This window comes from Salvelinus sp. IW2-2015, linkage group LG10 (assembly GCF_002910315.2).
Source record: "Salvelinus sp. IW2-2015 linkage group LG10, ASM291031v2, whole genome shotgun sequence".
Lineage (NCBI taxonomy): Eukaryota > Metazoa > Chordata > Actinopteri > Salmoniformes > Salmonidae > Salvelinus > Salvelinus sp. IW2-2015.
Genome location: NC_036850.1, coordinates 13503516 through 13516017, shown reverse-complemented (window position 1 = coordinate 13516017; position 12502 = coordinate 13503516). Strand labels below are relative to the sequence as shown.

The following is a 12502-nucleotide window of genomic DNA, read 5'->3' as shown; positions in this document are numbered from 1 at the left end:
TACTGTACTCTTACACATCTACTGCATCTTGCCTATCCGTTCTGTTACCATCACTCTTGCATATATCTTTATGTACATTACTTCTTTATCCCTTTACACTTGTGTGTATAAGGTAGTAGTTGTGGAATTGTTAGGTTAGATTACTCGTTGGTTATTACTGCATTGTCGGAACTAGAAGCACAAGCATTTCGCTACACTCGCATTAACATCTGCTAACCATGTGTATGTGACAAATAAAATTTGATTTGATTTGATTCAGTATTGAAGAATAGCTTTACAAGAGGCAACCTCAACAGTGATTTGAACCGACACCTCCCCACACTTAATCAAGCACTGTAGACCACTCGGCCTGACAACACATTTGTTAAATGTCTCGATGGGATCGACACATGGCCCTGGCATTGCTATGCCAAACTTTCATTGATTTCAATCAAGGGTTTACATACAGCAACTACAGTTTGTGGGGGCAACTGCCACACCTAGGGTAAAGGATGAGGTGGCCGAGTGGTTAAGGCGATGGACTGCTAATCCATTGTGCTATGCATGCATGGGTTCGAATCCCATCCTCATCGTTCACCTAAATATGCCTTGTTTTTTAATGGCACTGGAAGATTTACACTTTCGCAAACACTGGTAAGATGGCCGACTGCCACCGCGAGAGCACAGGACTTGGTATCTGAGTGGTGAAGGCGATGAACTACATGTGTGGATTGGAACTACAACCTCTTTGCAAAACAGTTGTTATTTCTTCTCTTGCATGTCCCCAAATGAATATAGAATCCCTGCACAATCCTAGAGCGACTGATAAGATTCAGGTATTGAAGAATAGCTTTACCAAGGGCAACCTCAAAGGTGGGATTTGATCCGCCACCGCCACACACTTAATAAGGCGATGTACTGCTGATCCATTGAGCTCTGCACGCATGGGTTTGAATCCCATCCGCATCGAGCACCCAAATAAGTCTGTACTTTTTTTATGGCACTGGAAGATTTAGACTTTCGCAAACACTGGAAAGATGGTCGACTGCCACCGCGAGAGCACAGGACTTGGTATCTGAGTGGTGAAGGCAATGAACTACATGTGTGGATTGGAACAAAAACATCTTCGCAAGACAGATGTTATTTTGTCTCTTGCACGGCCCCACATGAATATAGAATCCCTGCACAATCTTAGAGCGACTGATAAGATTCAGGGATTGAAGAATAGCTTTACCAAGGGCAACCTCAACGGTGGGATTTGAACACCTCCACACACTTAATCAAGCACTGTAGACCACTCGGCCTGACAACACATTTGTTAAGGTATGAATACACTTGAAAGCATCAATACCAGTCCTGTTGGTCTTTGCAACAGATATATGGCAAAATTATACTGGTGGGGTTTTTCGCCATACCGTCAGTGCTGCAACAATGCATAAAAAAAGTACATTTCTTGGAATGGAGTTCGTACATCATATGTACTACATTCTTAAACAGGTTTTACCTGCAATATGAATCGTATTAGAAGATAACATGCTGTTTGTAAATGGATTGAATTTGCTTTACATTTACATTTACATTTAAGTCATTTAGCAGACGCTCTTATTTGATTTCATTTGATTATAGTCTGGATTAAAGCGTTTCATCCTCAGTGCGGTGCTCACTACTTGTTAGAGCTCCAATACCTTAACATCATTTCCCACAGCCTGTATACATCCAATCCCATATTTTCCCCATCTCCTGAATGAGATCAAAAAGATCTTTCATGCATTCAATAACAAATACTGTGATAAACATGGGTTGTGGTTACATATCACAACAGCATCAAGCATCATTGAATATACGTGTGAAATGCATATCATTTGATCTTCCACATCTCTGTAAGAGCCACTATCTCCTCGTCTGGAGAAGGTTCTGTGGAACTCTGCAGACCTGCAGGATCTAGAACAGGAGCTATTGCTACAGTCGGGTTCTGCTTAAAGCAAACAGGTTCATAAGATTGGCTGATAGTCCTGAAAGGTGTCTCAAATGGAATCAGAGTATACTATTCAGACTTTGGACTGCTCAACCCCTGTCCACATACAGTAACAAGCACTGTGTTTGTAGCCAGGGCTATACAGTTTGTTTTGGTGTATGGCGTGGCATTGCTTTAACTAGTTGCTTGTAGCAGGCAAGAGCCAATGAATTATTAATCATGTGGCCTCATTTGGGACTTGTAAGTAATGGTAAGTACAGAGTGCAAAAATGCAGCAGTATCTGGCTTTTAAAAACAAAACAGCGTTGTGAAGCCAGACTGTTTGAATGCAGCGGGGTGCGGAAATGTGTGTTGTGAAGCGTGGTCTCTGGACAAACGAGGGTACAAACATTTGTTTTTACATATTTTGTTTCGCATGTGCCTTGAATGTTTTATTTCCATAAAGCCATCTTTTTTTTCTGTTTTTACTAGCGGCAGTCACAGCAGGCGAGGGCGAGTTGGATGGAGGGGTAGAGAGAGGATCACCAGTCATTCGCTGTCCTCATTTGCTGGAGTCCTCTGCTCTGCTCTGAATCCCAGCTCGGCTCTAGCCTTGATTACATTCCTGCCCTGGTGTCCAAAGCTTGAGGGAGAACTGAGGTGACAGCCTGGACTGACCTGCTCTCCTCACCTGGGTGCCCGTCTCTCCGCACAGCTGGTGTTTACTCTGCTGCAGTCCTGGGAAGGCACACACACACACTACAGCATGCTAATGTGCTCCTCAGACAGACAGACAGACAGACAGACAGACAGACAGACAGACAGACAGACAGACAGACAGACAGACAGACAGACAGACAGACAGACCAGACAACAGACAGACAGCACAGTGGTGTGTGTGTGTGTGTGTGTGTGTGTGTTGTGTGTGTGTGTGTGTGTGTGTGTGTGTTGTGTGTGTGTGTGTGTGTGTGTGTGTGTGTGTGTGTGTGTGTGTGTGTGTGTGTGTGTGTGTGTTGTGTGTGTGTGTGTTGTGTGTGTGTGTGTGTGTGTGTGTGTGTGTGTGTGTGCGTTGTTTAAATTGAGTGAATGTTTGCCATGTCGGGTTCAAGCATCCTTTAGTGGTTCCCATCAATACATGCCACGTCCTGTTTGTGTATTTCAAGGTAATACAGCGCATCCTACCCTGCCTCCTACAGTATACAGTGATCTGAGGGAATGAAAAGGGCAAAATGTCATTGGCGAAGCCAAATAGAAGTGTGCATAGTCAGCTTTTTCCCTCCTTTTTTTAATCAAAATTCGTCTCCATTTTTAACACCAAACATTCTAGTGAGTGATGAGAACTGAGTGATTGTCTGAATAGTGAGCGTTCAGCAAAGGTCTTGGTTTACATTGAAAAGGACATTTCGAGTGGCACAGTAAGATATTAAAGCTAGAGTGACAGGGTTTGTATTGTAGCTCTGTTCTTTCTCTGAAATATGAATAAAAGAGATGTGTGTTCTGTGACATGTTTTGCTGTTTTCCCAAAGCCTTAATTTGATTTAGAGCATCATAATGATTAACATTTTCAATCCACTCAGATATTGTATGCATTAAACATTTATACAGTGTACATAAGACAAAGCACAGATAATACACCCATATGGACTTATTTACAGTGTGTTCAGATCTTTTCTGCAATTTAGTGTCATATAATTACACTGTAAGCCTGAATACATTAACATTCCATATGACACATTTTCCATTCAGTTCAAATGTGATGTAGAGACAGCCTAAAAACCAGCACAAATGCAGACACATGCTCTCTCTCTCTCTCTCTCTCTCTCGCTCTTCCTCTCTCTCGTATTCCCTCTATCTCTCCCTCAGTCTCTCTCTACCCTCTCTCTCTCTCTCTCTCTCACACCCACACACACACACACATAAACAGACGTTGGAACAAAATGTTCTTAGAGACCTTTGATGTAAGAATGCCATGATGAATAAGAAGGTTATGCAAATATGCATGAATCTGCTGGTGGAAAGTATGGTCCCAGTAGTAGGGCCATGTGACCCCTGGACTGAAGTTGGAGTGGCTTAAGAATAACTATTAATGAGTGACAGCTCCCAGCAGCCCCAACGGTGGGCCCTGTACCATCCCCATACAGGCTGATGACACGGACTGGAGAACGCTCTCTCTCTCTACTGCAGCACAGCACACTGTCTGAGTGGCCCTGGCTCTCTTAAAAAAAGAGGACAAAGTGTAATTGAAACAAAATGGATGAGAAAATACATTGAGTAAGACACATTTTTTATTTTTCCCCATGTAGTAATTTATTTCTCCCATTTGCAAACTTGAGTAATGTTTTTCCAGGGGGAATATAGATTTTTTATATATTAAGCATTGGGAAATAATGAGACGATGCACCCAGGAGTAATAGGAGCCATTTTGTTAAGGAGATTAAGCAATGCTAAGCTTGTTGTGTGGTGTGGTGTGGGGCTGTGCATGAAGGAGAGGTAGTAGGTGGTCTTGTTGTTGTTGTAACTATCTCTCAGTATCCACAGACTGCCAGCCAGCACTGTGCTGCTGAACCAGATTCCCGTGGCCTCCCTGGGATCAGTGTGCTGCCATGGTGGAGAGGGGATATTGGGAGCGAGCCCTTTCGTTTTGGATGTTATGTTGAAACAGAGCAGGCTGCAGTGCCTCAGGTAACCAAGCATTCTTGTGCATTAGCATTTCCTTACAACATGATGGGAAACAGGGCAACTGGGGAGCCGCAAACCCCTTAGCATGACAAAATTAGCTGGATGGATGGCAGGGAGAGTGGATGATATGCTGCAGAGTAAGAGAGGATATTATACTGTACTGTATGCTTGAACCATTCTCTTCAAAGCTGAAACAATTCGTAGCGTATCTAGGTACTGTATGTATTCATTGCTTCCTTCTGCCACGCTTTGTCTAAGAACCATGAGAGCATCGTTTTCATTTCATTCTTCCTTGCATGAAGATCAGAACATGTCATTTCATGTCGTCTCCCACTTACGCACAAGCACACTAATGGCCTAATTTACATTACATTAGATCCCATAGTACAACACCAGTCTCAAGATTAGAGGTTTAATCTACACTGCTTCCTGCATTGTTTCACCTTTATTTAACCAGGTAAGTTCTCATTTACAACTGCAACCTGGCCAAGATAAAGCAAAGCAGTGCGACACAAACAACACGGAGTTACACATGGGATAAACAAACGTACAGTCAATACACAATAGAAAAATCTATATGCAGTGTGTGCAAATGTAGTAAGATTAGGGAGGTAAGGCATTAATAAATAGGCCATAGTGGCAAAATAATTACAATTGAGCAATTCAACACCGGAGTGATAGATGAATGTGCAAGTAGAGATACTGGGGTGCAAAGTAGCAAAAAAACAAAAACAATATGGGGATGAGGTAGTTGGGTGGGCTATTTACAGATGGGCTGTGTACAGGTACGGTAAGCTGCTCTGACAGCTTGTGCTTAAAGTTAGTGAGGGAGATATAAGTCTCCAGCATCAGTGATTTTTGCAATTCGTTCCAGTCATTGGCAGCAGAGAACTGGGAGGAAAGGCGGCCAAAGGAAGAGTTGGCTTTGGGGATGACCAGTGAAATATACCTGTTGGAGCGTGTGCTATGGGCGAGTGCTGCTATGGTGACCAGTGAGCTGAAATAAGATGGGGCTTTACCTAGCGAAGACTTATAGATGACCTGGAGCCAGTGGGTTTGGCAACGAATATGAAGTGAGAGCCAGCCAACGAGAGCATACAGGTCGCAGTGATGGGAAGTATATGGGGCTTTGGTGACAAAACGGATGGCACTGTGATAGACTACATCCAATTTGCTGAGTAGAGTGTTGGAGGCTATTTTGTAAATGACATCGCCGAATTCAAGGATCGGTAGGATAGTCAGTTTTACGACGGTATGTTTGGCAGCATGAGTGAAGATTGCTTTGTTGCGAAATAAGAAGCTGATTCTAGTTTCAATTTTGGATTGGAGATGCTTAATGTGAGTCTGGAAGGAGAGTTTACAGTCTAGCCAGACACCTAGGTATTTGTAGTTGTCCACATATTCTAAGTCAGAACCGTCCAGAGTATTGATGCTAGACAGGCGGGCGGGTGCGGGCAGCGATCAGTTGAAAAGCATGCATTTAGTTTTACTTGCATTTAAGAGCAGTTGGAGGCCACGGAAGGAGTGTTGTATGGCATTCAAGCTCGTCTGGAGGTTTATTTACATAGTGTCCAAAGAAGGGCCAGAAGTATACAGAATGGTGTTGTCTGCGTAGAGGTGGATCAGAGAATCACCAGCAGCAAGAGCGACATCATTGATGTATACAGAGAAAAGAGCCGGCCTGAGAATTGAACCCTGTGGCACCCCAATAGAGACTGCCAGAGGTCCGGACAACAGGCCCTCCGATTTGACACACTGAACTCTATCTGAGAAGTAGTTGGAGAACCAGGCGAAGCAGTCATTTGAGAAACCAAGGCTGTTGAGTCTGCCGATAAGAATGCGGTGATTGACAGAGTCGAAAGCCTTGGCCAGGTCGATGAAGCTGGCGGAGAAGGTACGTTGCGATTCGAAATGAACGGTGATCTGTTTGTTAACTTTCAGAACATCAGCTATCTGGATTTGGGTGAAGGAGAAATGGGGGAGGCTTGGGCAAGTTGCTGTGGGGGGTGCAGAGCTGTTGACCGGGGTAGGGGTAGCCAGGTGGAAAGGATGGCCAGCTGTAGAAAAATGATTATCGTAGATTTGTCGGTGGTGACAGTGTTTCCTAGCCTCAGTGCAGTGGGCAACTGGGAGAAGGTGCTCTTATTTTCCCTGGACTTTACAGTGTCCCAGAACTTTTTTGAGTTTGTGCTTCAGGATGCAAATTTCTGTTTGAAAAAGCTAGGCTTTCCTTTCCTAATTGCCTGTGTATATTCGTTCCTAACTTCCCTGAAAAGTTACATATCGCAGGGGCTATTCGATGCCAATGCAGTACGCCACAGGATGTTTTTGTGCTGGTCAAGGGAAGTCAAGTCTGGAGTGAACCAAGGGCTATATCTGTCCTTAGTTCTACATTTTTTGAAAGGGGAATGCTTATTTAAGATGGTGAGGTAAACACTTTTAAAGAACAACCAGGCATCCTCTGCTGACGGAATGAGGTCTATATCCTTCGAGGGTACCCGGGCCAGGTCGATTAGAAAGGCCTGCTCGCTGAAGTGTTTTAGGGAGCGTTTGACAGTGATGAGGGGTTGTCGTTTGACCGCGGACCCATTACGGACACAGACAATGAGGCAGTGATCGCGGAGATCCTGGTTGAAGACAGCAGAGGTGTAGAGGGCAGGCTGGTCAGGATGATATCTATGAGGGTGCCCGTCTTTACGGATTTAGGGTTGTACCTGGTAGGTTCCTTGATCATTTGTGTGAGATTGAGGGCATCTGGTTTAGATTGTAGGACAGCCGGGGTGTTAAGGATATCCAACTTTAGGTCACCTAACAGTAAAAACTCTGAAGATAAATGGGGGGCAATTAATTCCCATATGGTGTCCAGGGCACAGCTGGGGGCTGAGGGGGGCCTATAACAAGTGGCAACAGTGAGAGATTTATTTCTGGAAAGGTGGATTTTTAAAAGTAGAAGCTCGAACTGTTTGTGCACAGACCTGGATAGCGTGACAGAACTCTGCAGGCTATCTCTTCAGTAGATTGCTGCACCCCCTTTGGCAGTTCTATCTTGGCAGAAAATGTTGTAGTTGGGGATGGAAATTTCAGAATTTTTGGTGGCCTTCCTAAGCCAGGATTCAGAAACGGCTAAGACATCAGGGTTGGCGGAGTGTGCTAAAGCAGTGAATAAAACAAACTTAGGGAGGAGGCTTCTGATGTTAACATGCATGAAACCAAGACTATTACGGTTACAGAATGCAAAAAATAATAGCGCCTGGGGAATAGGAGTGGAACTGGGGGCTACAGGGCCTGGGATAACCTCTATATCACCAAAGGAACAGAGGAGGAGGAGGATAAGGGTAAGGCTAAATACTATAAGAACTGGTCGTCTAGTACATTGGGGACAGAGAATAAAAGTAGCAGATTTCTGGGCGTGGTAGAATAAATTCAGGGCATAATGTACAGGCAGTGGTATGGTAGGATGTGAGTACAGTGGAGGTAAACCTAGGCGTTGAGTGATGATGAGACAGGTTTCGTCTCTGGAGGCACCAGTTAAGCCAGGTGAGGTCTCCGCATGTGTGTGGGGTGGGACAAAAGAGTTATCTAAGGCATTTTGAGTGGGACTGAGGGCTCTACAGTGAAATAAAACGGTGATAACTAGCCAAGACAGCAGTAGACAAGGCATATTGACATCAGAGAGAGGCATAAAGCAAACACAGGTGTTGATCAGGAGAGCTAAGACAACAACAGGTAAATTGTGATGAATGGGCAGAGCGGATCAGTTAGGTACGAACAGGACCTGAGTTCGAGGCTGTGGCCGACAGGTTAACAAAATTAGGTACCGTGTTACTGAAACAGTCCAGGGGGCATCAGCTGTGTAGCTGAGTGATCATAGGGTCAAAAGAACAGCAATAAGTGAGTCGGGTCGGTAGTCACTACTACGCTAGGCGAGCAGGGGACACAGCTTTCAGAAAAGCTAGCGGGCCGGGGCTAGTAGATGGTTCTTCGGCGACATCGTAACAAAATAGCCTGTTGAGACCATATCGGGCGATCACGTCAGCAGTCCAGTCGTGATGGATCGGCGAGGCTCCGTGTTGACAATAAAGGGTCCAGGCCAATTGATAAAGGAGGAGTTGTAGCCCTAGAATTTGCTGGTATATGGGCCTAGCTCGAGGCTAGCTCAAGGCTAGCTGGTGCTTGCTTCGGGACAGAGGCGTTAGCTAACAGTGGCCACTCGTTTGCAGCTAGCTAGCTGCGTTGATCCGATGTAATGATCCAGAGCGGCAGGAATCCGGTGATTGGTAGAGAGAAGCAGTCCGATATGCTCTGGGTTGATATCACGCTGAGCAAACAGGCAAGTGTTGTCCGAGCTAAGGCTGGCTGGCTGGTGACCGAGAAAAAGGTGAAGACCGCTAGCCGTGGCTAACAAAGACTAGTAGCTAGTTGGCTGGCTAGCTCCTGATGGACGTTCCAGTTATAAGGAATAAAAGTAGCAATTCCGTACCACATTGGGTGAGACGGGTTGCAGAAAAGTATATTTAGTTCGTAGATAGAAAGTGAGATTAAGATATATACGAAGAAGACCGGCTATTTACACGGGATAAGACACGGGATAAGACAAGGACAAACACACACGTCCTACTGGTACGCCATCTTGGAAGAATTTTGCTGTTGGTGTGTTAGCCAAAATAATGAGTTCACTGAAGTTTGCTTCATGGAAACTATGATTACTTTATGAATATCATGGGTTTTGAGAACTCCATATGTTTCTATGTAAGATATTACATGTAGAAGTGTGCAATTGAACTAGAACTCTGAAGACGTTATCATCAAGCTGTATCCTTCACATTGTGAAGAATGTCAGGCTTGATATCTAATATCCACAGCCTGTCGGGGGAAATGCTCAATGTTCCCTCCAGCAGTAACCATTTAAATCCATTATATTTGCTCTGACTCCTTAACTTCTTCTCTTATTCTTTCCTTTTCTTTAGTGGCTTTTAGATTGACTTTGTTTTAGAATCTGTCGCTTCATGTCAAGCCATGCAACACCGATAATTTCTAAAGCACTTTAGATGCAAAGCGCTTCTAACACCTTTCAGGAGGGAAATGAGAAAGGAGATTGTGATGGTCTGTCCTCCTCCCCAGGGATAGTAAATCCATGCAGAGCAGGCTTGTTTGGAGCTCCTCTGAATAAAATGCAAGCGTTCAGAGTAGCTCCATCTTCCTCTTCCCCTGAGTCTGTAATATGTAACATGTTTTATCTTCTGTCTGTTAATTTCACTTCTTTGGAGAAAACTTGTTTGTGTGAACACTTGACTAGGTAAATAATTAGCATATTTTCAAGGACTGCAGGCAATTAAATCAGGCTTTCTTCAGAGTGCTGTGTGATAGAACTATTGTGTTTACAATCATTGAGGAACCACATGTCCTGAACATGTTCTTTCGTCTCTCTGGCGCACAATGTGTTGAGTTGTCAGTGTGATATAACTTGGCTCATAACTCAGCTGTGTTGTGAAGACCTTAAATCTCTTGCTCCTCTGCTCCTCTTTGCATAATACTCAATTATTACTCAGTCATTCCCCCATGATTTCCACTTTAAACACTCATCTTTCTTCACCTTGTCAGCGCAGTAGTGTTGATGTAAGAAAATAAGTCTATAAACTGTGTGTGGGGGAGGTGGGGGCAAGAAAGACAGTCAATATGTATTTATTTATTTAAGGAATAAGGTTTTGAAGTGTCTGTCCTATATCTAGGAGATATAAGAAAATTCTGGAAATATACAGTACCAGTCAAAAGTTTGGACACACCTGCTCATTCCAGGGTTTTTCTTTATGTTTACTATTTTCTACATTGTAGAATAGTAGTGAAGACATCAAAACTATGAAATAACACATATGGCATCATGTAGTAGCCAAAACAGTGTTAAACAAATCAAAATGTATTTTATATTTGAGATTCTTCAAAGTAGCCACCCGTTACATTGATGACAGCACAACAGTCTCCCTTTTCCACACTGGGGTCATATTAGTTTGTAGCCCAAATGGTTCGGATGCTAGAGACAGAAGTTGGCACATCGGKGTTATCGACTTCAGACGAGTACCGTGGGGGGCTTGTGAGGGTTGTAGAGCAAAATGGCGAACATCGTCGTGTTCGTGAGAGTCTCATCATATTCATTTGTAGGCCAAACTATTTGGACGCTACAGACGTTTTTGTGAGAAGACAGATTTTCTTGATGTCTCCATGTCTGACAAACACTGCTGTAGCTCTGCCATCTTCCACCACAGAAACGGAAGGCCGACATCGTGGATTGCGTCTCAATATGGTGGATTGAGACGCAGCCCATGCAAAACTAATGGATTTTGATGGGGATTTTTGTATTATGTCTTATCTCGTCCGAGATCCCTAAAGATTGGAAAGCTGCCGCGGTCATCCCCCTCTTCAAAGGGGGTGACAGTCTAGACCCAAACTGTTATAGACCTATATCCATCCTGCCCTGCCTTTCTAAAGTCTTCGAAAGCCAAGTTAATAAACAGATCACTGACCATTTCGAATCCCACCATACCTTTTCCGCTGTGCAATCCGGTTCCCGAGCTGTTCATGGGTGCACCTCAGCCACGCTCAAGGTACTAAATGATATCATAACCGCCATCGATAAAAGACAATACTGTGCAGCCGTCTTCAACGACCTGGCCAAGGCTTTCAACTCTGTCAATCACCGCATTCTTATCAGCAGACTCCATAGCCTTGGTTTCTCAAATGACTGCCTCGCCTGGTTCACCAACTACTTCGCAGACAGAGTTCAGTGTGTCAAATCGGAGGGCCTGTTGTCCGGACCTCTGGCAGGCTCTATGGGGGTACCCCAGGGTTCAATTCTCGAACCAACTCTTTTCTCTGTATATATCAACGATGTCGCTCTTGCTGCTGGTGGATCCCTGATCCACCTCTTCGCAGACGACACCATTCTGTATACATCTGGCCCTTCTTTGGACACTGTGTTAACTAACCTCCAAACGAGCTTCAATGCCATACAACACTCCTTCCGTGGTCTCCAACAGCTCTTAAATGCTAGTAAAACCAAATGCATGCTTTTCAACCATTCGCTGCCCGCACCCGCCCGCCCGACTAGCATCACTACTCTGAACGGAATACGTGGACAACTACAAATACCTAGGTGTCTGACTAGACTGTAAACTCTCATTCCAGACTCATATCAAACATCTCCAATCCAAAATCAAATCTAGAATTGGCTTTCTATTTCGCAACAAAGCCTCCTTCACTCACGCCGCCAAACTTACCCTAGTAAAACTGACTATCCTACCGATCCTCGACTTCGGCGATGTCGTCTACAAAATAGCTTCCAACACTCTACTCAGCAAATTGGATGTAGTCTATCAAAGTGCCATCCAATTTGTTACCAAAGTGCCTTATACCACCCACAACAGTGACCTGTATGCTCTAGTCGGCTGGCCTATGCTAAATTTTCATTGCCAGACCCACTGGCTCCAGGTCATCTATTATTCTATGCTAGGTAAAGCTCTGCCTTATCTCAGCTCACTGGTCACGATAACAACACCCACCCGTAGCACGCACTTCAGCAGGTATATCTCACTGGTCATCCCCAAAGCCAACACCTCCTTTGGCCGCCTTTCCTTCCAATTCTCTGCTGCCAGTGACTGGAACGAATTGCAAAAATCGCTGAAGCTGGAGACTTACAATCCCCTCACTAACTTTAAACAACAGCTATCTGAGCAGCTAACCGATCGCTGCAGCTGTACATAGTCCATCTGTAAATAGCCCACCCAATCTACCTACATCATCCCCATATTGTTTTTATTTACTTTGCTGCTCTTTTGCACACCAGTATCACAACTTACACAACATCATCTGCTCATCATCATCTGCTCATCTATCACT

At 44.3% G+C, this 12502-nt stretch overlaps 1 non-coding gene across 1 annotated transcript; it reads left to right on the top strand.

The window, feature by feature from the left end:
• The first annotated feature begins 490 nt into the window (after window positions 1-490).
• On the top strand, window positions 491-572 carry trnas-gcu (transfer RNA serine (anticodon GCU)). Its single transcript has one exon. It is a non-coding gene; the product is annotated as a tRNA-Ser (tRNA).
• The last annotated feature ends 11930 nt before the right edge of the window (window positions 573-12502 follow it).